Source organism: Macrotis lagotis, chromosome 4 (genome assembly GCF_037893015.1).
Source record: "Macrotis lagotis isolate mMagLag1 chromosome 4, bilby.v1.9.chrom.fasta, whole genome shotgun sequence".
NCBI classification, from domain to species: Eukaryota; Metazoa; Chordata; class Mammalia; order Peramelemorphia; family Peramelidae; genus Macrotis; species Macrotis lagotis.
Window position 1 is genome coordinate 33435797 of NC_133661.1, and position 22793 is coordinate 33458589.

Here is a 22793-nt window from a genome sequence, read left to right on the forward strand (position 1 = left end):
GTGCTGGGCGGGCAGAGGCGTGAAGATGGGCACACGGCGGTGAACCACAACAGTTGCCTAGGAAAGTTAGAGCGCGCTGGCACCCGGCCCTTCCAGCCTGTGCGGAGGGGATCGGGGACCCTCGGAGCGGGAGGAGGAGGAGGGAGAAGGAGCTTCCAGGAGAGGAAGGCTCCAGCGACAGACGCAGATGGGGAAAGGGCAGGCTGAGCTTCAGGGCACAGACAGGTCGCTCTGCGCTGGCACCTTTGCTTTAGTGGGGGGCTCCCCTGCTTCTGGTGCCTTCACTTCCTCCTCAAGACCCCCAACTCCAGTAGCCCTTCCTAATGGAGCTATCCTTCTCAAAGATTTCTTCCTCTTTTAATGAGCTGTCACATAATTATGTATCTTATCCCCTGCCCCACTCTAGGATGGAAACTCCTGGAAGGGAGTGACTGGTTTCAATTTGTGACCTCACGCAAAAATGTACAAAGTATAGGGGGCAGGCGATGAAGTGGAGAGAATGCTGGGACTTGGAGTCAGGAAAGGCCAGAGTTCAAATTCTGGCTCAAGCTTGACTAGCTGTGTGACCCTCGGCAAGACACTTAACCTTCCCTGGGCCTCAGTTTCCTCAGTTGTCCAGAGGCGATAATAATAGCCTCTCCCTCCCAGGAGTGAAATGAGTTAAACTGCAAAGCACTTTGCAAACCCTAAAGTGCCCTGTAAATGTTCACTCTATTTTTATTGTTATTGTTGTAGAATTCAAGTAATTCTTTTTTGGCATTTCCCTAGCTAGAAATTCTGGGCCTTTCTCTAAGAGCATTGAGTTTTTGAGGTTTTAGCAGTGGGTAAGAACGTGTCATACAAGAAAACTACACTAATACTTTATCTAAGAACACTTGAGGGTCAGTACATTGCCTTGGGGTCTAGACAAGGAAAAATTCCTTAAGCCTGGTATAAGGAAAGGCTTCTTAACAACCAGAGCTACTCATGTAGAGGAATGGAGGGCAAGTGGGGGGGGGGGGGGGACTGACTGTGAAGTAATAATGAAACATATTAGTAAGAAAAAAAGTTACAGCTTATTTTCCAAAAATTGAATGGGTTACCTCTGAAGGTAATTTGTTCCCTCCTGCTTGAAGCCATCCATCAAGGCTTGGACTCAAAGGAATGTGGTAGAGGAGATGCTTCATTAGATCTGTTTTGACTTAGGTTGTTTCCCTGCTTCCTCCTGGCTATGTGAATCTGAAAACTGGAGGGCTCTTACCATCAGGGAACCGAGTTGACCTGAATGTGTTCGTGGCAAATCATAGCCTAGAGAGAGCAGGTGTGGAAAAAGGCTGATGGGAAAAGCCTCAAGGAGGAGAGGTCAGACATTGATTGCCTTGGTACCAGGGTAGGCTGTGTACCTCCGTGTGCCCCCTTCACATACGTGGGCTCACTCACATTAGACATTGAGAGCTCTGTTTTTCTCTAGTTTCTTAAGCTGCCTCCTCTCTTGCATCTCCTATTGTTGCCCCCACATTGCAGGGTTATCAGGGATGATAATTAAAGTGATGATCATTGATTTTCCCCAATTCACTCATGAAGCAAACTTGAGCTATTGGGGTAGTTGTTATTAGACTTAATTTTTTAAAAAACTTAAAATTTTCTTTTAACTTTTTTATCTTTTAACTGACATTTTGCCACCTTTTCTCAACCAGGTTGGAAATAATTGACTAAACTCTTTTCCCCTGGGAATTGCCTACAATAAGTTTTTTTCATTGCAAATAGAGTATTGGGATTTTATCACTAAACATTCTTTTGCTGATGGAAATTGGTTAAAATGTTTCTATCCCATGTGGTGATGAAATACATTGTTAACCATTTGGTTTACCAATCATAAAATGTCAAAGGGAGAAGGCCAACTAACAGTTCGATGACCCTTCTTTATAGTCTGGAAAAAACCAAGCCCCCACCCACATCATCCTGCCCGTGACCAGCCTGGGCCTCCCCCACACTCCCCTGTAGCCAGACCACAGAATGGATCACTTGAAGCTCCACGATGGACATAAGAGCCTCATTTCTACCAGTTTTGGGTGGCAGGTCCTTTATCATCATCCCCACTCGACAGATGAGGTCAGGGAGGTTCATGGTTGTTTGCCTCCTGCTCCTGGTCTCTCTCAGTGTTGCCCCTGAGCCATCCTCAGTATTTAGAAAGTAAAACATTGTCAGGGATTAAGTGGAGGGAGAAGACTTTGGGTAAAGTCATCAGGTGTCATATTTGAAGTTCAAAAATCTGATTGCAAGAATTTTTGAAAGAAAAGAGTCCAGACTGAAAAAAGAAGCAGCATTATCAGGCATCAACTTTGTACTGAATAGGTGCTGAGCACTTCCCAGATACTGTCTCACTTGATCTGAACTTAATGGGACTCTAATTATCATCCTCCCTTTAGAGTTAAATGACTCTCCCAGGGTCACCCAGCTAGCCACTATCTGAAACTGAATTTGAACTCAGGTCTTCCTGACTCCAGACTCAGCACTCCATCCATTTCATTTTTTTAAACTGGAAATTGCTATTTCAGTAAACTCTCTGATTCCTCTGAAGCATGTTTCAGAAGAGGCTAAAAAACAGAGCTTTGGCAGTTCCCCTAACTTGGAATGGTCTCTTCTTTAGCCCATGGAGACATGAATAGCAAAGCCAGCTCAAAGCATGCCTCACTTCTGCATGGGGTGATCCTAGAGATGTCAACTGGGATTTCAAGAAAAGGGGTGCACTTGGGAGATGTCCCTCCCAGTTTTGGGGTTCTGTGTAGAAAATTGTTGAGGATCTGGTCTGCCAGGTAAGAAGGGGAAGGTATTTGACAGCTGGAAGGGACCTCAGGAGTCTCTGAGGAAGCCAACCTCCTCCTCTGACACTTGTGGAAATGGAGGCAGAGAACCTGAGTTCTGTTTTCAGTGAAAATGTGCCTTAAGTATATTATACAAGGAAGCTATTGCAGAAGAAGCTCAAGTCCCTCAGATTGGGACGTTACCTATTCATTCCATTCCTCATTCCTGAAATGCTTTTCTTCCCCACTCCCTCAGCTTCACCTCCTGAATTGTGGGAGACTCAAATTCTTCCTTCTCCAAGTGACCTTTCCTGGAGTTCTCCTCTGTCCTGTACCTTCCCTCTGTGCCGGCCCCAGTTTGCTTTGACTGGACCCTGTCTGTCTACAGTTGTTTGTATAGTGTCTTCCCCATCAGACTGTGAGCCCTGGGAAGGCAGGGGCGGCTTTTTACCTTTCTAAGTATCCTCAGCACTTGTTGTGGTAAGTGTTGTTGGATTGGTTTGACTCAACAGGGGGGAGCTTTGTTATTCAGGCCAAAACCAAGGAGTTAGGTCAGAGAAAGAACAGATAACTACAGCCCAGATTGTGTCTTTCCAGGGTCCCGCTTTGGTCAGCATCAGGAGAGTGAGGGGAGAGAGGGCCAATGGGGACAGGACCCATAACTCTGAATACTCACTTTCCATGGCAGTCTCAGCAAACTACAAGGGTCACAGGCCTGTACTCCACAGCATGGATGAGAAGCTTCTGTTAATGCCAGAATCCTCAGTCCACCCTAGAGGATTGAAAGGACCACTTTAACTGAGCAAGTCCATAGCTAGTCTCAGGAGCTTCAGACTATGCTATGGACCAGGTCCTGTAAAGGGCATTGCCAAAGTGCTGGTGTCCACAGTGCCAGAAGGGCCCTGCTTCTGTGGATGAGGAGAAAAGGTCCACAGGCATGAAAGAACTTGGCCAGGCTTACCAACACACCCAGTTGGGTGATGATAGGGCTTCTGGAATGTTCTCAGGTGCCTGTGTGTCACCCCTATGCAGCTGGAGACACTGGAGAACTGGGCTGTCATTCTCCTCAGGGCTAAACTAGGAAGTTCCCAGGACCTCGATGAACCTGATCCAACCCACACTTCAACAGGAATCTCATCTGTAATATTCTTTTCCATGATGTCTCACCACAGTCCCAAACTGACCACTTAGCTCTCTTTGAGAGGAAGCTTCTCTTTCCATAGAGTCACTCTGCTCTGTCTTTCCATAGGGCTTTCCTAGCTCTGTCTCTGGGGATGCCCAGAGCAAGACTTGTCCTCTTAATCTTCTCCATGCTGGAGAACCTGGGTTTCTTCAAAGGCAGCTGGGGGTGTTGTAAAGGGGGTGCTGTTCCAGGAGTCAGGAAGACCGGAGGTGAGATTGGAACCGGGCAAGTGGCTTAACCTCCATTAGCCTCTGTTTCCCCCTCTGTAAAATGGGGTTCATAATAGCGCACACCTCCAAAGTTGTTGGGAAAGCCAAATGAGATGCTAATTGAGTGAAGCACTTGGCCCAGGGCCTAGAACTAACCGTTAGTTCTCATCATCCATCCTCTTCTTGCATGCTCCTCTCGTCAGCCTCACTGGGCTTCTTGTTCCTTCATGGAGTCTGTCAATGTTCTTCCGAAATGCAAGGTCCAGACCTGGGCACACCACTGCTGATGTGGCCTGAGCAAAGCCAGATTAGTCACACCCTTCTCTCTTGGGTTGGCAGCTCCCCTATGGAGGCTGACTGCTCTGCTCCAACACTGGTATGCCCTGGAACCTTTAGAAGCAGGGTCTCTAGTTCCTCAACTGCCTCATGTTGGGTCGAACTAGACTCTGACTATGACAGGTGTATTCGCCCTTCCTCCCCTGTTACAGAGAAATAAACTGAAGCACAGAGGGTTTAAGTGACTTGTCCAAGGTCAAGTAGATCACATATATCAGGGTTCTTCCTACTGTAACTTTAAATGTGAGCTTTTCTGACTAGCATCTTGTACTGAATTTACAACCCACACCAACCTGAAGATTGCTGTCATTTGAACCAGCACCTTGCCAAACTTCCCCCATTCTTTTCTAGGTGTAAAAAAATTTGTATTTAGATGCTTTTTTTTATAGCACCTTTATTTGTCAATAAGCCCTTTCCCCTCCTCCCACCCAGTGGCCCAACCAACCAACACAATCACCTGTGTCTGAGAGCATACTCCTAAGGGCATCTGAGTGGCATAGAGTGGATGGAGTGGTAGTCAGGAACACCTGAGTTGAAATCTAGCCTTAGATCCTTAGATCTGTATGATCTTGAGTGAATCACTTAAGCTCTATCTGCCTCACCTATCTCATCTGTAAAATGGGGGCAATTTTAGCCAATAATTTCCTGGATTATTGTGAGGAACAAATGAGATGATATTTATAAAACCCTTTTAAACCTTTAACGACTATATGAATGTTAGCTGTTATTGTTATTCTATTAGCCCACACCCTTAGGCTCCCACTTGTTCATAGAATGGAGGGAAATACATTCTTTCATTTTTTTGACCCACGTTTTACAGTTACATAGTTTTTAGTTTCTTTTTGTTCTTGCTAATACATTGTTGTAGTCACCGTGTATATCGTTTTCCTGGTGTTGCTGGGTTCACTTTGCAGCAGTTCATGCTTATCTTAATTCTTCACCTTCGTGCTTTCTTATATTGAAATTGTAGTCATGGATCATAATTTTTTTAGCCATTCTTGCAGCACTGAGTCTCCAGTTTTTGCTCTTACACAAGGGAGAAAAAGAGATACTTTCACCACTTTTAACACATGATTCTTCATGGCTTTCCAGAATGGTTGAATTCCCTTGGTAATTTATTCCTGGTTAAGTCTGGTTAATTAAAATTGGCCCAATGTTTTAACTTGTTGAGATTTTTTTGAATCCTGTTCTCACAGTTTGGTTATCTCTCTCTCAGAACTTGATGTCAGCTTCAGGTTTGATAAATGATTAATCCTTCATCTGATTCATTTTTTTAAGTTGAGTGGCAGAGGGCCAAGATCATCCTTTGGGCTTTTTGAAGCCATGAGGACACCTCTCTACTAACCTTACTACTGACAAATAATAATACTAATAATAATAATAGCAGCAAAGCAGGTATCAATGAAAAACCAGAGATGATAGGATCGTGTTGACCAAAGTCCGGAGAAGCTGCAGACACGAAGCAAAAGGCAATCTCTGTGAATGCCCTGATCAGATGCTTTCGAGCTTTCTCTTGGACTTCCATGGACTAACTTTGTCTTCTAATAGTTTGTGTAATGGAAACTTTGTTTATTCTTTACATGGGTTAAGTTTTATACTTGTTTGTTGATGGAAAAGCTAACTGGTAGACAACTTAGTGTCGTAGATTGTAACGAGCGTTGGGCCACTGAGCTGCTTACAGTAGCTAATGTCCTTCATCTTGGCCAAGTTATTGTTTTCTCTGTGATTCCCAAAGTAAATGGTTTATGTAATTATATTAAGTTCTTTTTTTAAAAAAAACATGTTTCTATATATTAAAAATAGTTTGAAGATAATAGCTGGTGTGTTTTAAACTTAGGGACACTGACTTATACCTACATGTGACTCTGCTTTTATGGCTCTGTATTTTGAAAGAAAACTGATGGAATTGGGGGAGTTATGAAGGAGACGTTTTAAAGCAACCGAAGCTATTTTTGTAATTTCAGGTCTCACCACGACTTGTATAAATCTTTGACAGCACAGTGTCAAAAATTCAAGATTTTCAACCTTATCGCCTTTTCTAACTGAGCTGTCAACTCTGCATTAAACTACACACCTTAATTCTGCTCTTGGTTCTGCAAAGAAGAGTAAAGAATCAGGCCACCTGACCCCCAGATCCAGTGAGGAAGCTGGTATGGAAACAGATGAAGAGAAGGAAAGGCATCATCCCCAAGGGGAAGCCCTTAGGTTGATTTTTTTTCTCAACTTCTATCTTCCTATATTTTAATATCCCCCACATTTAAAATGTTAATTTTTATGCAGATTCTTTTTTTTGGACACTTTTTTAAAGAAAGATTTCATTTATTTTGAGTTTTACAATTTTTCCCCTATTCCTCCCCCCCCCCCCCACAGAAGAGAGTCTGTTAGTCTTCACATTGTTTCCATGGTATATATTGATCTCAGTTGAATGTGATGAGAAAGAAATCATATCCTCAGGGAAGAAAAATAAAGTATAAGAGATAGCAAAATTACATAATGAGATGACTTTTTTTTTTCTCTAAATTTAAGGTAATAGTCATTGTTTTTTGTTCAAACTCCACAATTCTTTTTCTGGATACAGATGGTATTCTCCATTGCAGACAGCCCAGAATTGTCCCTGGTTGTTGCACTACTGGAATAAACAAGTCCATCAAGGTTGATCATCACCCCCATGTTGCTGTTAGGGTGTACAGTGTTTTTCTGATTCTGCTCATCTTGCTCAGCATCAATTCATGCAAATCCTTCCAGGTTTCCCTGAATTCCCATCCCTCTTGGTTTCTAATAGAACAATTGTGTCCCATCACATACATATGCCACAATTTGTTAAGCCATTCCTCAATTGAAGAACATTCACTTAATTTCCAATTCTTTGTCACCACAAATAGGGCTGCTATGAATATTTTTGTACAAGGGATTTTTTACCCTTATTCATCATCTTGTCAGGGTATAGATCCAGTAGTGGTATTGCTGGATCAAAGGGTATGCACATTTTTGTTGCCCTTTGGATATAATTCCAAATTACTCTCCAGAAAGGTTGGATGAGTTCACAGCTCCACCAACAATGTATTAGTGTCCCAGATTTCCCGCATCCTTCTAAAATTGATCATTGCCCTTTCTGATGATATTGGCCAGGTGTGAGGTGGTATCTCAAAGATGCTTTAATTTGCATTTCTTTAATAAATAATGATTTAGAGCAATTTTTCATATGACTATGGATCACTTTGATTTCCTCAGCTGTAAATATGCAGTTTCTTTTCATAGAAATATACCTTGGAGATATGACATTTGCAGATATTCAGGGCATTAACTATGCTTACTAGAGATACTGTGTTTGCCTGTGCCAGATGCTTGTCTTTAGTTACAGCATTGAGGGAGGACCAGAGTCTCTGGAGATTTAATTGGTCTGATATTTCCATGGATTGGAATAGGAAGTCAGAGCTAAAAGGAGAATTGATAAAATTATGGGTTGGCTATATATTTAAAACATAAAATTGTGTCAGATAAGCTGTAGTTCAGAAGCTCTAAGAGTGGTGAAGGAAGCTAAGGCCATCTCAAATGTTGGGCTTCTTAGGAAAGCTGTATTGGGGAAAAGGTGAATCAGAAAAGGGAAAGAATGAATGTTGATGTACAGAGAATGAGGGTGAATGTCATCATTTAGAAGACAGATACATTTTTGTATTTTTTTGCAAAAGAAAATGATCTTTATGCTAGAAAGGAAAGATTAAAAAGGCAGATGAGAATGTTGTGAATTTAATTTATCTAGATTCAAATAAAGTTTTTGATGAATATTTCTTACTATTTTTGAGGAGAATATGGAGAGTTTGGTCCGGTTTAAGTGGTCATTCTGATGTTATATTGACTATCAACCCCACAACTTAATACAGACTTATTATGAGAATTTTGTATAATGGATAAAGTTCTGGCTTGACTCAGGAAACCCTGGATTTCCTGCTTTGAATGCTTGCTACATAACCCTTAAAATTCACTAAACCTCCCTAAGAGGGTCAGTGGAATGAATTGGGATGGGGATGGGTGGGGAAGGATGAGGAGGAAAGTTGAATGAAATCTGTATCCATGGACTGGAATGGCCTAAAGGGGGACAATTGGTAAGAGCCCTGACTTTGAATTCCCACCACTTTGAGCTGGAAATCTGATGCTGCTTATGTAGCAAAGGACCCTGATGATATAATTCTTCTGAGGAAAGGATCAGATGTATTTATGTCTAAGAAAAAGAGAAAAACTCATCTAGCACTCCTTTGTCATAGTCATATGGCACTGCCTAGAAGGAACAATGCAGAAAGTGCTTATTGTTCCCATGTCATTTCTTTCCCATAAACAGGAAATGTTTATATTTGTAAGTATGAGAAGATAACTAGCCTAGAAGATGCCAAGAGCTGAACTCTCTTTAAGGAGAAGATGGATGTATTGCTGATGCTAGTCAGTTCTCTCCCCTTAGTGTAGAATCCGAAGCTGATTCTATGGTACCACGTGCTACAAGAAACATTTGTTCCCATCTAGACTGTTTTCAGTAATGCAAGATTGACATTGAAGAGCTATTGTCAAATAAAGTTAAAATACATTTTATTCTGAATTAAATTAAGATAGATGTAAAGAATAACAGACTTTTTCTACCATGGTATTTTTGCAGCATTCAACTTGCAGTTCATTATACCTGTAATCACTTAGAAAACTTAAATTCTAAAATCCTGAGATTTGCTTACGGATTGCTTGACATCACCAAGTTGATGACAAATGATATAACTGAGGGATGTCTTGACTGAAGAGCAGTTTATGTATTTTTAAAAAATCCTGAAAAATTGAACTAACCAGAAGCTCAGTATCACTGCAACTGAGTTGAGTTGAGAGCAAAACTAGTTCATTTTGAGAGTTGTTTTAATAGAAGTAGGATTCCAAATCCTTGGTACATACTTTGTTCAAGAGAGGTTTCTATTTGCTTCTTGGATCAGCATGGACAGGACTTGTATAGGAAGGGCTCCCCATGGATGGGTTGTGATCTGCATGGTTAGAGGTAATATTCAAATGGAAGAAATATTAGGGTATGAGTATTAAAGTATTTACGCCAAGAAAAGCTCTAACTCCTCTGAACTCTGCATTTGTCCCACCATTCCTTTGAGCATTGTCTTCAGTTCTGGTTATCCTGTTTTAAAATAATTGCTGATAAATTTGAGAGGGTGTTGTAAAGCATGACCACAGTGATGGAGTCTAGAAGCTATGTCACTTGAAGAAGAATATCTTGTGTTCCAAGACCTAGAGCTGGACAGTGTGTCCACCACCAAATAGGACCCTTCTTTTAAAGAAGACTGAGTTTATGTGGAAGAATTGGCCCCAGTAAGCTGTCTTTTAGTTCTTGAAGAGATTGTTTGTTTTAGGTTTTTGCAAGGCAAATGGAGTTAAGTGGCTTGCCCAAGGCCACATAGCTAGGTAATTATTAAGTGTCTGAGACCAGACTTGAACCGAGGTACTCCTGACTCCAGGGCCAGTGCTTTATCCACTGCACCACCTAGCCGCCCCTTGAAGACTTTCTTTAGGCAGGAATGATTAAATTTATTCTGGTATCTCCTTGGTGTATGATCTTACCACAGGGCCTGTTCTCAACCCATCTTATGCAGTGCTTGTAGGTCCACAAGTCCTCTAGAGCTATTTCGTGTGCTGCCGACCTTCTTCTGGCTATTTGAATGCCACATTTGTCTGTATTTTCAGGCCGACTTGACTTAGATTGGTCTGATGATTCAGGATCATAGTTGATGCAAAATGACACCAACATAGATCTTTGACAAAACATTTAACATCTGACAACAATAAGTTTATGTAACAGAAGCCCAGAAGGGATAATACAAAGGGATAACGTTAGTTGAGTTGGATCCAGCTCCCATTTGCCAAGCAGTCAAGTCAGAAGGATCTTTATGAAGTTCCTTTTAGTGCTAAGACCCAGGCCTTGCTGTCTTGGAGCTCATAGTCCAATGTGGGAGACCACATGGAAACAGCCCTGTGAAGCAAGATAAAGACAGGAAGACAGTGCCTGCCTCAGGGGAGAATGCCATAGGTGGGATTTTAGCTGAGACTTTAAGGGAGCTGGGGAAGCTGAGGCAGAGTTCATGAGAGTTCTAATTGGAGGTGTGTGGTATAAATGGTGAAAAGTGATGGAGTCAGATGGAATGTCTTATGCCTTGCAGTGCTCTCTAGAGTGGAACAGCAGGCAAAGAATATCATGAAGAGGAGGAAGGGGTAAGAAGCCTGGAAAAGTAAGAGATAAGAGAGCTGCCAGAGTGTATGGAGTGGCAGCCAAGAACGTGAGGGCAGACTCGTGTCTGAACAGAGTATGCACTGGGGAGGGGAGCCCTCAGGCTGCTCCAGTAGCCAGGGCTGAGAGGGAGAATGAGGAGGTGAGGATGTCCCCCAGATGTTGGGAGCCTGCATGATGGGGAGAATAGGTGCTCTTGTCAGAAAGAGGAGATGAGAACAAATTCAGCTTTGAAGTCTATGGGACATCTAGTTCAAAGTGGCTCCTAGGCTACTAGAGATGCTGATGGAAGGGAAGGATGCAAGGGGAGGGCCAGTTAAATGCATCTGAGAATCATCAGCATTGAGATGAAAAGTGAATCTCTTAGAACTGATGAGATCAGCCTGTGAACAGAGAAGAGGAAAGAGAGCCCAAGACTGAGCTTTGGGAATAAGGGGCATTCGTAGCTATGACCTAGATTGGAATTTTAGGGGAAAGCCACTCTATGTGAAATAGGCTCTTTTGCCTCCCCTCCCCCATGTGATCAACTTAATTGCAAGATCTAAATATATCTCTTTTCATCGTTAAGATTTTATTTCATCATATTGTTATTTTCAAATTTTTCAGTAATTTTGGTTTCTGTGATTACATAAAGAGGGTGGCCAGTTGTATAGGATGATGGCCAGAACTGGAAGCCACCTTAAAGCTTTCTCATGCAGCATCTCCTTTGTGGGGCCCAGGGTTCTAGGGGACTTGTCTGGGCCACAAGTGGCAGAGCCCAAGCCAGAGTTCTGGGCTTCTGATGCTATGAAACAGCTTGTTTCCACTGTCATCCCATATCCTGGAACTTCTCTGGAAAAGTCATGTCAGATGTTTGTTAAAAATAATGAGCGAATCCTTGCCATGCCTTTGGTTTGAATGTGAGTTCAGTGAGTAGCTCCATGGTGAGTGGAATAACTGCCTTCCCGACTGATTCAGACAAAATTTAGTCATTCTCAGCATAGATTAGGATCCAGGAATTTCACTTTCCTCTGCACATAAGATTTTTTCTTTTTTTTTAAGTTGTACACAAGAGTCAGAATTACACTGTGGCTTTTCAAGGTTTGCATAGTTCTTACTTGCATCACTGTTCCTTTTACAGGTGCAGTCTAGAGCTCAGGAAGGTAGATAGATCCCTTCAATCCAGACCTGGGTGGAGGTGGGGGATAAGGGGGTGTTCCAGGGGCAGTGCTTTCTGCTGGGTCCACTTCATCTGCCTGTGAACTGTTATCAGTTGTTTGAACCTGTGATTTTATTGATTCTCTTTGAAGAAATTGCCTTGACCAGCGGTGATCTGTAGCTTCTAGAGTCTTAGAGAATTGCCCAGGGGTCCTCACTGAGGGGCTAAGTGACTTGCCCAAGCCAGTGGACATGGACTTGACTGGTAACAGATCATAAAGAATCTTGACAAATGGGCAAATCAAGAGTATTTGGGATAAGTGCATGAGGCGTCCTGAGGTCAAAATTGCAGATCATGAAATAATACTGCCTTCTTGAGTTAATTCCAGTAACTAGAAAATGAATTAGAGTGGCCTTACTCACTTTGTTTCTGTAGAGATGAGCAGCACCCATTTTTGTTCTTCTGAAACACTCTGACTACTACCTAAACAGAGTCATAATCCAAATCCAAGCAAAAACTCATACAGAGAAACTTTTTTTTAAAGGATTTGTTTTAAACGTGTAGCTTTCTGGCTTTTTTTTTTTTAACATTAACTTAGTGGAGATACTGTAACTGCTTGCCAACTCTCTGAGTCATTAACAGACAATTGGCAAAAGCTGATGGAGTTTTTTACTTTAACTGTCTGTGAGGAGGTGGCATGCATGTGAACAGTTCTGAATGGGTCGGCTCTCCTCTTGTGAAATAATTATTTCCTAGGAGTGAGTTAGGAACTATAGGAAGCACTTTGATGCTTTAAGTTCACAATGGTACAGTTTGCTAATTATAATTTGTAACACGGGACAAGCAAGCTGAATGTTTTGTTTCTTTGTTAATTTTGTGTGAATGTGTATGCTTTTCCCCAGTAGGGCCTTAAGGGTTTCACTGAACACTTGGTAATAGAAAGCTATCCAATATAAATTTGATTTTTTTCGAATTTAATGGTTTCATTCCCCCAGAGGAGCTGGTGACAGCAAGATTGCTTAAATCTATTAAGAGATAACTATGCCCAGTAAGGCTATTATAAGAGTATAGATGCAGGTATCCTCATCATAGCTGAATGAACTGAGCTACCTGTGGGAAAATGGCATAATGGTGGACAAACACCCTACCAAGCTCTCTGCTTTCCTGTGTTGGATTTGGAAGATATGTACATTCCTTCAATAGGGAGAGCTGCCAGAATTTTAGTAGAAAGGGCCTCAGAGCTCCAATGCCTGGGTTTCAGTCTCATTTCTGCTATCTACTACCTCTGTAGACAGGTGGTAGCTGCCTACGAAGTAAGGTATTCATCTTATTAGGTCCCATTGTTCATTACTTCCATTACCTTAGTTATCTTCCCTGAGCTCTATTATTTATTTCTTTTTCTGCAAAAATGCAGGGGTTGAACTTGCAGGCTTCCAGTGGTAGGTCCAGTTCTCATTTCTGAGATTGTATTTTGGACAAATGCTCTGGGAGAACTTGATCCTTGGGGCAGCATCATCTTGTTTAAGGTTGGCCAATAACTATTTCTAAAAAGTAGTATGTTCTAGAAAAATCCCTCTGCTTGCTTTTCTAGAGCTGGAAAGGAATAGAGATCATCTAGTATCACTGCCATCAGTTTAACTTGTTCCCTAGCTATATGCTGTGCATTCAGCAAATGTTAAAGAATAAATCTCCGATTATCTCTTGCACTCAATAATATAATAGAGCCATTTACAGTTTGCAAAGCACTTTATAAGTACCATCTCCTTTGAACTGCACAGTAGCCCTATGAGTACTAATAGCTAACATTTATATAGTACTGAGGATCGTAAAGCTCTCCTTGGATCCTCACAACATTCCCTGACAGGTAAGAGGTTAGATGATTTGCCCAGAGTCACACAGTTGTGTAGATTTCTGAGGAAAGATTCAAACTCTGGGAGTCTTTCTGACTCCTTAGCCAGGACTCTATATTTAGAATCTGTTACATGACATGGGAGACGTCAGCAAAGGACTGTCCAGCTTGGTGACATCTGAGAAGGTACTGTATTCTATGCTGGAAGCAAAAATGAGAGAGCTCAGAAGAAACCTTTCCACTCCAGATGTTCATATGGACTACTTGTTCCCAACCAGTGGTAGATCATGCTGAGCTCATATTGGTTTGATCCACCAAAGGTGAACACACTCTACTGATGGCATTTTGGTTCTCTTCAGGAATGAAGGACAACCACCAAACTACTAGTGCTTTTGTAGCACTAGCACTGGCCAGATGTTGTCCCCATTTTTACTCTATAACTCAATGATCTCTTTCATTTCTCATACTTGATGATGTCTTTGTAGGAATTCCTGCATCTCCAGAGTCTAACCCAAGTGACTGGCATGCAGGTAGTTACTTAAGAAATGCGACTAGGTGGTTGATGCAGGCCATTGCTGATCATATACCTCATACCTTACTTTGCCCTTTCAGTCAGCTGTAATTTGTATTCTATTCTGATGGTGTTAGTTTGAAGTTCTGAAACATGGAACATATATAACCAGTAGAATGTTTATTTAAAAAAATGAATGTGAGGGAGCTTAAATCACTGATGGACTTGTGAGTGTCTTGAATAACTTCCTGTTCAATTCTCAATTGAATGTCATCCATCTTCTGGACAATATGTTTTCATCATCCACTTACTTTTTCCCATGTGAATGACTTTGCTGGCCCATCTTGGAGGGCTGGTGTAGTGCAGTGTCTTGGCAGGTGATGTTCACATGGACAGATGATGTGCTTGTTGACTTTGGAATATCTGGCAGTCTCTGAGGAATGCTTCTTTTATTTGAGCTTTGTACACATGTCTGGCAAAGAGCATTGTTAAGTGGGCCTTCCCATGCTACAGTTGTCGTGATTCAGAAAATCAGTGAAATTTATTCATAGACCCAGATGGCGCCAAATTCCCTTTTAAAATCCTGTGCTCATCATTGTGTTGGGATGGAAAGACAATTGGATTGGGGTCTGTAGATGATGGGCATTTGTTTCCACTTTGGCTTCTGGGATCCTTACAAGCTATTCTCTACCTGCAGTGCCTAAAAAACTGCCTTGTTTGTAGTTATTTGGAGGTATGCTTTTTTGTGGGTTTGTGTCCTTCCCCCATAGAATGTGAGCCCCTGGAGGAAAAGGTTTTTGTGCCAGTTTATGCAAGTCTGATTTTGGAATAAAACATAAATCAAAGAATTTCATAATCCTCTCTCAATAGTTTTGTTGCATTTAGAGGGCATCATGAGACTTAACCAAAGATCAGAAGTTGGATCATTGCTACGTCTTGGGGTGGGCAAGAACTGCTTATTTTTGTCGTGGTGTCCCCAGTAGTACCATATGATGCTCAAGGTATTAAGTGCTCACCAAAGGGATTTTACTGTTCAAAGTTTGAAGAGTTTGTTCTTCTAGAATGCATATCCTGCAAACAGAATGAAGTTGCAGCAAAATCAGTGACAGTATTTTGTCTTTGAGAGTCATTCCTGCTCATCTTGTTTGACAATTTCTTTTGCTTTGATTTTTCTCTTCTTGTATCAGGATATAACTGTTCTTGATCAGCATAACTAACTAAACAAACAAATAAATTTATGAATGGCCAGGTATGAAAGGCTAGCTTGAGCTTCATTTCTAGTTCTGATAGGTTAAAAGAAAAATATAAAAATTATACAGAATCTTCTCTCCTATATGTTTTGTACATATTGTGATCAGACTGGCTTTATTATGGTTTGGTTTTTGATCACTGGATGAAAAACAAGGGTTTCCAAATGCAACTAAATATTCTGAGAGAAGGTTATGTAATTTTTTGATAAACATTTAATGATAAAGTCAGACTTGTCTAGAATGCCACAAAGCTTCAAAAATTTAAATAGGATAACAATATATTTTGAAATGCAAAGTCTTTCTTTTGGCTTAAAAAGGTAACATTTTCCCACTTAAACTCTTCAAATAGCTTTATGATTGATAGGGATATTACTTGTGGACTGTTGATCTGCAATAATCATTTATTATAAATAAGTATATTATGTATGAAGACTCAGACTGTAGTTTCCTTACCAAATATAGTGGACAGGATATATATTTTGAAAGAATGAGATCTTATTTTCCTCTTCTGGTTTATTTCTGTTAGAATTAATAATTTAGATTCCTCTAGGTTTCACACTCTATTGTGTAATCATCAGGTTTCTGAAGGTCTGAATACAGCCTCAGTATTCCTATCTTTTTGTGAACTGCTGTTCTATAAAACTTGGAATGCTTAATGATCCCTTTCGAAATTTTTAAGAATTTCCCTCAGGGTGGCCCTCTACTTTTAGATAGCAAGTTCTTTCATCTCTATCAGAGTGCATTGGAGAAGGCCTTTTGATTTCTTGAAACTTCAGATTTCAAAATAGAAGTCTAGAATGTATTGAATGCTATGGCTAGGCTTGTGGGGTTGCCAAAAACAATCATTTAGCCATTCCATAGTGTCTGAGGTTATTTTTACTTCTTCAAACATGCCCAGATTGTGTGGATGTATTGCAGCTCAAATGGAATTATGGTTAGTTACTTTGTTGAGTTCTTATTACTGAATGAGGAAGGAGTATTTTGCTTTTATGTTGTTATTTTTATTTTTTTGACTTTGGTCTGTGTGCGCAAAGATTATTTTTACTTTACTTCATATTTGTGCAATGATACCTGGGATTTCAAATTTTTACTATTTCCTAAACTTTCATGGTTATTTTGCTTGCATTTTTAGCTCCAGTTTTAAACATTCTTCTTTCTGCTCACCTCTGCAGATTGAAGTCTTCTGAACTAACATCTGTAAAATAATTAAGTGACTTGAGGCTAGCTATTTCACATGCATAACTTTGGGGTGTTCTGTCAGTAGATGATTCAGACAGTAAGGATGCTGAATTTAAGGCATGATAGAAAAAAACAAGTTCAACTTATTTTCAAAGTGCTCACTCAGATAGATTGTTGTAGTTTTACTTTTTATCTTGGCCAATAAAATTGAGTTTTCCATTTGGTAACCTTTTATAATTTTTCACCTAAATTTGAAATAGCTTGCTTCCCAAGTCCAGGCTTGGTCCTTAGTCTGCTGCTGCTCTCTGGCTCTTCCAAGCATGGCCTTATGGAAAGAAGAGGTCCAGCACAGCTTTGCCTGCAGAGGGTGGATTTGGCCATCCTAGGGCTCTGCCAATGGGACAATCAGGCACCAGATCTTCCAGCTTTGGTTTAGCCAATTGCCCTTTCAAGAGCACCTTAAAAAAGAAACTTCAGTTGAAAAATGCAGTTCTTTAACATTTCAGTCTGTGCTTCCTTAACATTGTCATGAACTATTGTGGATCTGTGAGTTTGGGTTAGAGGTCTGAAGAGGCAGGAGCCACAGATCTCAGATCTTAAAATAAACAGTTCTCCCTATTTTCCTTTTGCCTCCCTCTCTTCTCTTGATCCCTCCATGTGGCTTCTCTAAGCCTCTCTGGAGACAGTAGGATGCAGTTGTTTTGTGCTTTATCCAGACTGTCTACTTCTCCCAGGCCAAGCAGTGGTGCATTTCCAGTATTCCAGGTGAGGCTAGGAACCTTCCTCGGATTTGGATACCCTTTTCTTGCATTTTGAACCCTTCCTGTAGATCACCTGACAGAGCTCTGGAATATTAGTACCAGTGTGCCTCACTTCTCTGGAATCCAGGAGAGCCTCTCATCTATGTCAGGTCTGTGAGAAGCTTAATCATATTGCCTATCTGCCACTCCTATCTTCCACACCCCCATCCCCAGCCCCCATGGCTTTGTACTATTGCCTTCCAGATAGAGCCTGCATTCTGAGCCTGGCATTCAAGGGTCTTTACCAGATGACTTCAGCCTTGCTTTCCAGCCTTCCTCATATTCTACCTGTCTCTCCTTTTCATGGTACTTGAATTGATTATCATCCTGCTTTGATATCTTCTACCCCTTTGTTCCTTTGATATCCTCTACCCCTTACTTAAACCATTTCCCCCATGCCAGTAGTGGAGTCTTCCTCTTACCTGTCCCTGGACCCTCCCCACTGGATCTCTAATTAGAATCACTCATTTTCTTTAAAGCTTGACTCAGGTGTCACCATTCTAGGAGGCTTTTCCCTGACACCTCCTCTGAAATTTCTCATAACTCTCAGCCTCCCTTTTGCATTTGTCATATTTTGCACTTGCATCACACTTTTTATATACATGCATACCCGTGCATGCATCTTTCCCTCTAACTAGATTGTGGGTCCTTTGGACACCGTGCTATGCTTTGCCGATATTGATATTCTTGTGACATTATAGATACTTTATGGTACAGTGTCATTTAATGTATGAATTAGACTAGGATGACCACCAGGATTGCTTCCACCATTAGTCACTGTCTTCATTGACAACCAGATAGAGCATACTGTCCTCTTGGTTCCTCCAGGATGCAACCAAGGGACCACATCCAGTAGAAGAGAAATGAACTGAGTAGGGACTCTCATTTGTATCCCCAAACCCTAGCACATGGCTTTGTATACAGTAGACACTTAAATATTTGTTGAATCCTTGCCAATCTCCTTTCATGCTTCTATATATAGCTAACGTGGCTCACATGAAATTGGTTGGCGGCATGAATGGAATCAGCAACTCATTTCAACATCTTTTTCCCTTGATAGAGAACATTACCAACAAAATGAGCAGATAGGACTCATTTGCTTTTATAATCAGATACTGAAAAGAATTGTGTCATTCCCTTCTCAAGAAAATCATTTCCTTTTTCCACCTTCTGGAAGGTGCTCTATTAATGTTTGTTTTCCAATTATTTCAGCTTTTAGCTCTAATTCTTTAAGTATTTTCCACATCTCATTCCTTCAAGTCAGTAGTCAAGAGAGCTTTTCAAATTCTGATGTATCGGGGTGGCTAGGTGGCAGAGTGGATAGAGCACCGACCCTGAAGTTAGGAGTACCTGAGTTCAAATCTGGCCTCAGACACTTAGTAATGATCTAGCTGTGTGGCCTTGGGCAAGCCACTTAATGCATTGCCTTGCAAAAAACCTAAAAAATAAAAATAAATAAAATTCTGATGTATATACTTGCTTCCTTCCTAAAACTTGGACCACCAGTATCCATTATCTAGTCCATCTACCTCATTTAATGATGGGGAAACTGGAGCCCAGAGAGCCTGACCTTCCCCTGGTCACAGCCTCAGTGCATACCAGAGGAGGACTGACCCATTTCTCACTCCAGTTGGTTGACCTTGCTTTCAGTCTCATCCTCCATATCACCTCTGCTTCACACCTCCTCTGACCTTTCAAGGGTAGATTTGATCTGCTTTGGTTTGAATTTACACTCAGTCTGACTGAGGACCTTGCAAGTACCTCTAACCTTCTCTTGATCTCACTTTATATCTGCATACAGTGAGTTGGACTAGAGAACGCCTAAAATAGTGTCTTAAAAACCACAGCTCTGCAGGATAAAGAGAAAACTGAGCAGCATGAACCTGAATACTCAAGTGCCTTTTGGTCTCATTGCCTTTTCTTAGCATTGAATAGTTTGTCAAGGCAGACTTTTCTTTGTATTTATTGGCTTTGGGCAGTAGCTTCTCCAGGAATATTTTAATAATGTGAAGAACTTAATTTGTACAGGCTCTGCTGAGAGCAGAAGAACCAGGACAAATTTGGTTTTAGTTGTTTTTATCTATAGGTAAGTCAGACTGTGAGGTACCATGTGAGATCGAGAATGAAATTCAACTATGATTATGCCAATTTTGACTTGTAATGCAAAGCTTAATTTAAAATTAGGGACAATATATTCTGCAAGATACAGCAGAAAGAGCTCAAAAGAGAAATCCCATTCAAAATGACTTCAGACAACATAAAATACTTGGGAGTCTACCTGCCAAGGCAGACTCAGAAACCTTTTGCAAACAATTACGAAACACTTCTCATACAAATAAAATCAGATTTAAATAACTAGGCAAATATCAGCTGCTCATGGGCAGGCCGAGCTAATATAATAAAAATGACAATTCTACCTAAATTGAACTACTTGTTTAGCACCCTACCAATCAAAATTCCAAAAAAAAAAAACTACTTTAATGAGTTAGAAAAAATTGTAAGTGAATTCATATGGAGAAATAAAAAAAATCAAGAATTTCTAGGGATTTAATGAAAAAAGTGCAAAAGAAAGGTGGCTTAGCCCTATCAGATCTAAAATTATATTATAAAGCATCAGTCATCAAAACTGTCTGGCATTGCATAAGAAATAGAATGGTGGTTCAGTGGAATAGATTAGGTTGCAATAGCAGGAAATGATTATAGTGATCTGCTGTTTGATAAAACTCTCTTGGATTAAACACTGTTGGAAAAATTGGAAGTTACTATGGCAGAAACTTGGATTAGACACAACACCTCACACCCTATACCAAGATAAGATCAAAATGGATACAGGATTTAGATATAACAAACAATATTACAGGCAAACTAGGAGATCAAGTAATAGTTTACCTGTCAGATCTATGGAAAGGGAAGCAGTTTATGACCAAGGAAGAGATGAAGAACATCATTAAAAACAAACTAGATAATTTTGATTACATTAAATTAAAAAGCTTTTGCACAGACAAAACCACTGTAACCAAGATCAAAAGAAATGTAGAAAATTGGGAAACAATTTTTACAACTACTATTTCTGACAAAGGACTCTTTTCTAAAAATATATAGAGAACTGAGTCAAATTTAAAAAAAAAAACAAGCATTCCCCAGTTGACAGATGATCAGAGTATATGCAAAGGCAATTAACAGACGAGGAAATCAAAGTAATCCATAGTCATATGAAAAATTGCTCTAATTCATTACTGATTACAGAAATGCAAATTGAAGCATCTCTGAGGTATCACTTCACACCTTTTAGATTGGCCAATGCGACCAGAAAGGACAATGATCAATGTTGAGAGGGATGAGGGAAATCTGGGACACTAATACATTGTTGGTGGAGCTATGAACTAATCTAACCTTTCTGGAGAGCAATTTGGAATTACACTCAAAGGGCAACAAAAATCAGCATACCCTTTGATCCAGCAATACCACTACTGGGTCTGTACCCTGAAGAGATGATGAAAAAGGGCAAAAGCATCAGTTGTACAAAAATATTCATAGCAGCCCTATTCACTCATTTTCACATATTCACTAATTTTCCAACAATTGGGGAATGGCTGAACAAATTGTGATATATGTATGTCATGGAATACTATTATTGTTCTATTGGAAACCAGGAGGGATGGGAATTCAGGGAAGCCTGGAAGGATTTGCATGAACTGGTGCTGAGTGAGATGAGCAGAACCAGAACATTGTACACCCTAACAGCAACATGGGGTTGATGACCAACCTTAATGGACTTGCTCATTCTATCAGTGCAACAACTAGCTTCAATTTTGGGGTATCTGTGATGGAGAATACCATCTGTATCCAGAGAAAGAATTGTGGGGTTTGAACAAAGACCAAAGACTATTGCTTTAATTAAAAAAAAAAGTTATAATGTAATTTTGCTATCTCTTATACTTTATTTTTTTCCCTTAAGGATGATTTCTCTCTCATCACATTCAACTTAGATCAATGTATACCATGGAAACAATTTATTTAATTTTGAGTGAAAAATACTGGAAAAAAATGCTAAAAGAAAAAGAGACATTAATACTGCTAGTTTTACTAAAAATAAAACTTAAGGTCTTTCCACTATAATCCATTTCTCTCAGTGGATAGGAATGCAGAACCATTTTTGAACATGTTTGGAAAAGGGCCAAGAGAAATGGCCATCCTATTCAGAGCCAGAAGGAACTTTGTTACAGTTTTGGGGTTTTTTTTTTTGGCAAGGAAATGGGGTTAAGTACTTGTCCAAGGTCACATAGCTATGAAGTTATTAATCTAAAGGCAGATTTGAACTCAGGTCTTCCTGATTCTAGGGCTGCTCTCTATCCACTATGCCACCTGGCTGTCCACCAGAAGGAACTTTAAAAGATGACTGAGTCAACTCTCATTTTGCTATAAGGAAACTGAGGCACAGAGAAATGAAATGGCTTGTCTAAGATCATAGGTGACTTTATCAGATCTGGGACCAGGAAAAACAGTGATTCAAGGTGAATTTAATTGCAAAATTAGTGGAAGAAGACTTAGAAATGTAATCCATAGCATATTTCTATAATATTAAAGGATATTTTTTTTCTGGAAACCACTTTTTCAAAGATATTGTTTTATTTTGTTTTTTGATTTAGAATGTTCAAAGTAGTTAGCAAGGAATTAAACATTGAATAATTAATGGGATTATCTACTATGCCAGAGAGGTTCAGATATGTGATTTCTTTACCTACTTGTTACAGACTTAGGAGAGATTACAGTGAAAATTCAGTTTCTCCTTTATCAATGCAAAACACTAAAATATTCTAAAACCCTGCATCCAGTTTTGAGCCATTGTCCTATGTGGCTAACTCCTCTGTTTCAATCTGATATTTCCATTATTTTCTGAGGGACTTTTGCCTTGGAATGTCCTATCTTTACCTCAGACCCAGAAGTTCAAATATCTCATTTGTCAGGGCAACTCAGTGGTGCAGAGTAGATAAAGCACTGGCCCTGGAGTCAAAAGGATCTGAGTTCAAATCCGGCCTCAGACACTTAATAATTAACCTGTGTGACCTGCCCCCCCCCCCTCCATCTCCTAAATGAATTCCTTGTTTTGGCCCCATTACTTCATGGGTACCGTGATCTCATTGTCATAAATCTGAATACTATACAAATAGCATGTAGAAAACTAGGATTCCAACTAGAAGGGAAGATCAATAGGCCTCAGAAAAGTAGGATGCCCATGTGTGGTCTTCTCTTCTCTGGTAGAGTGGTTCCTTGACCATGGCATGTTTAGTAAATG

General features: G+C 40.4%; 1 protein-coding gene across 8 annotated transcripts in view; it reads left to right on the forward strand.

The window, feature by feature from the left end:
• Positions 1-22793, forward strand: part of PEAK1 (pseudopodium enriched atypical kinase 1) — a 256307-nt gene that overhangs the window by 624 nt on the left and 232890 nt on the right. For 4 of the 8 annotated variants that reach the window (XM_074232474.1, XM_074232469.1, XM_074232472.1 and 1 more), the window contains exon 1: positions 1-22793. This exon is cut by the window's right edge and continues 19131 nt beyond it. The exons of 1 other annotated variant lie outside the window; for it this stretch is intronic. The gene's annotated coding sequence lies outside the window, so the exon portion shown is untranslated. 3 more of the 8 variants (XM_074232467.1, XM_074232468.1, XM_074232471.1) reach the window with 3 other exon arrangements.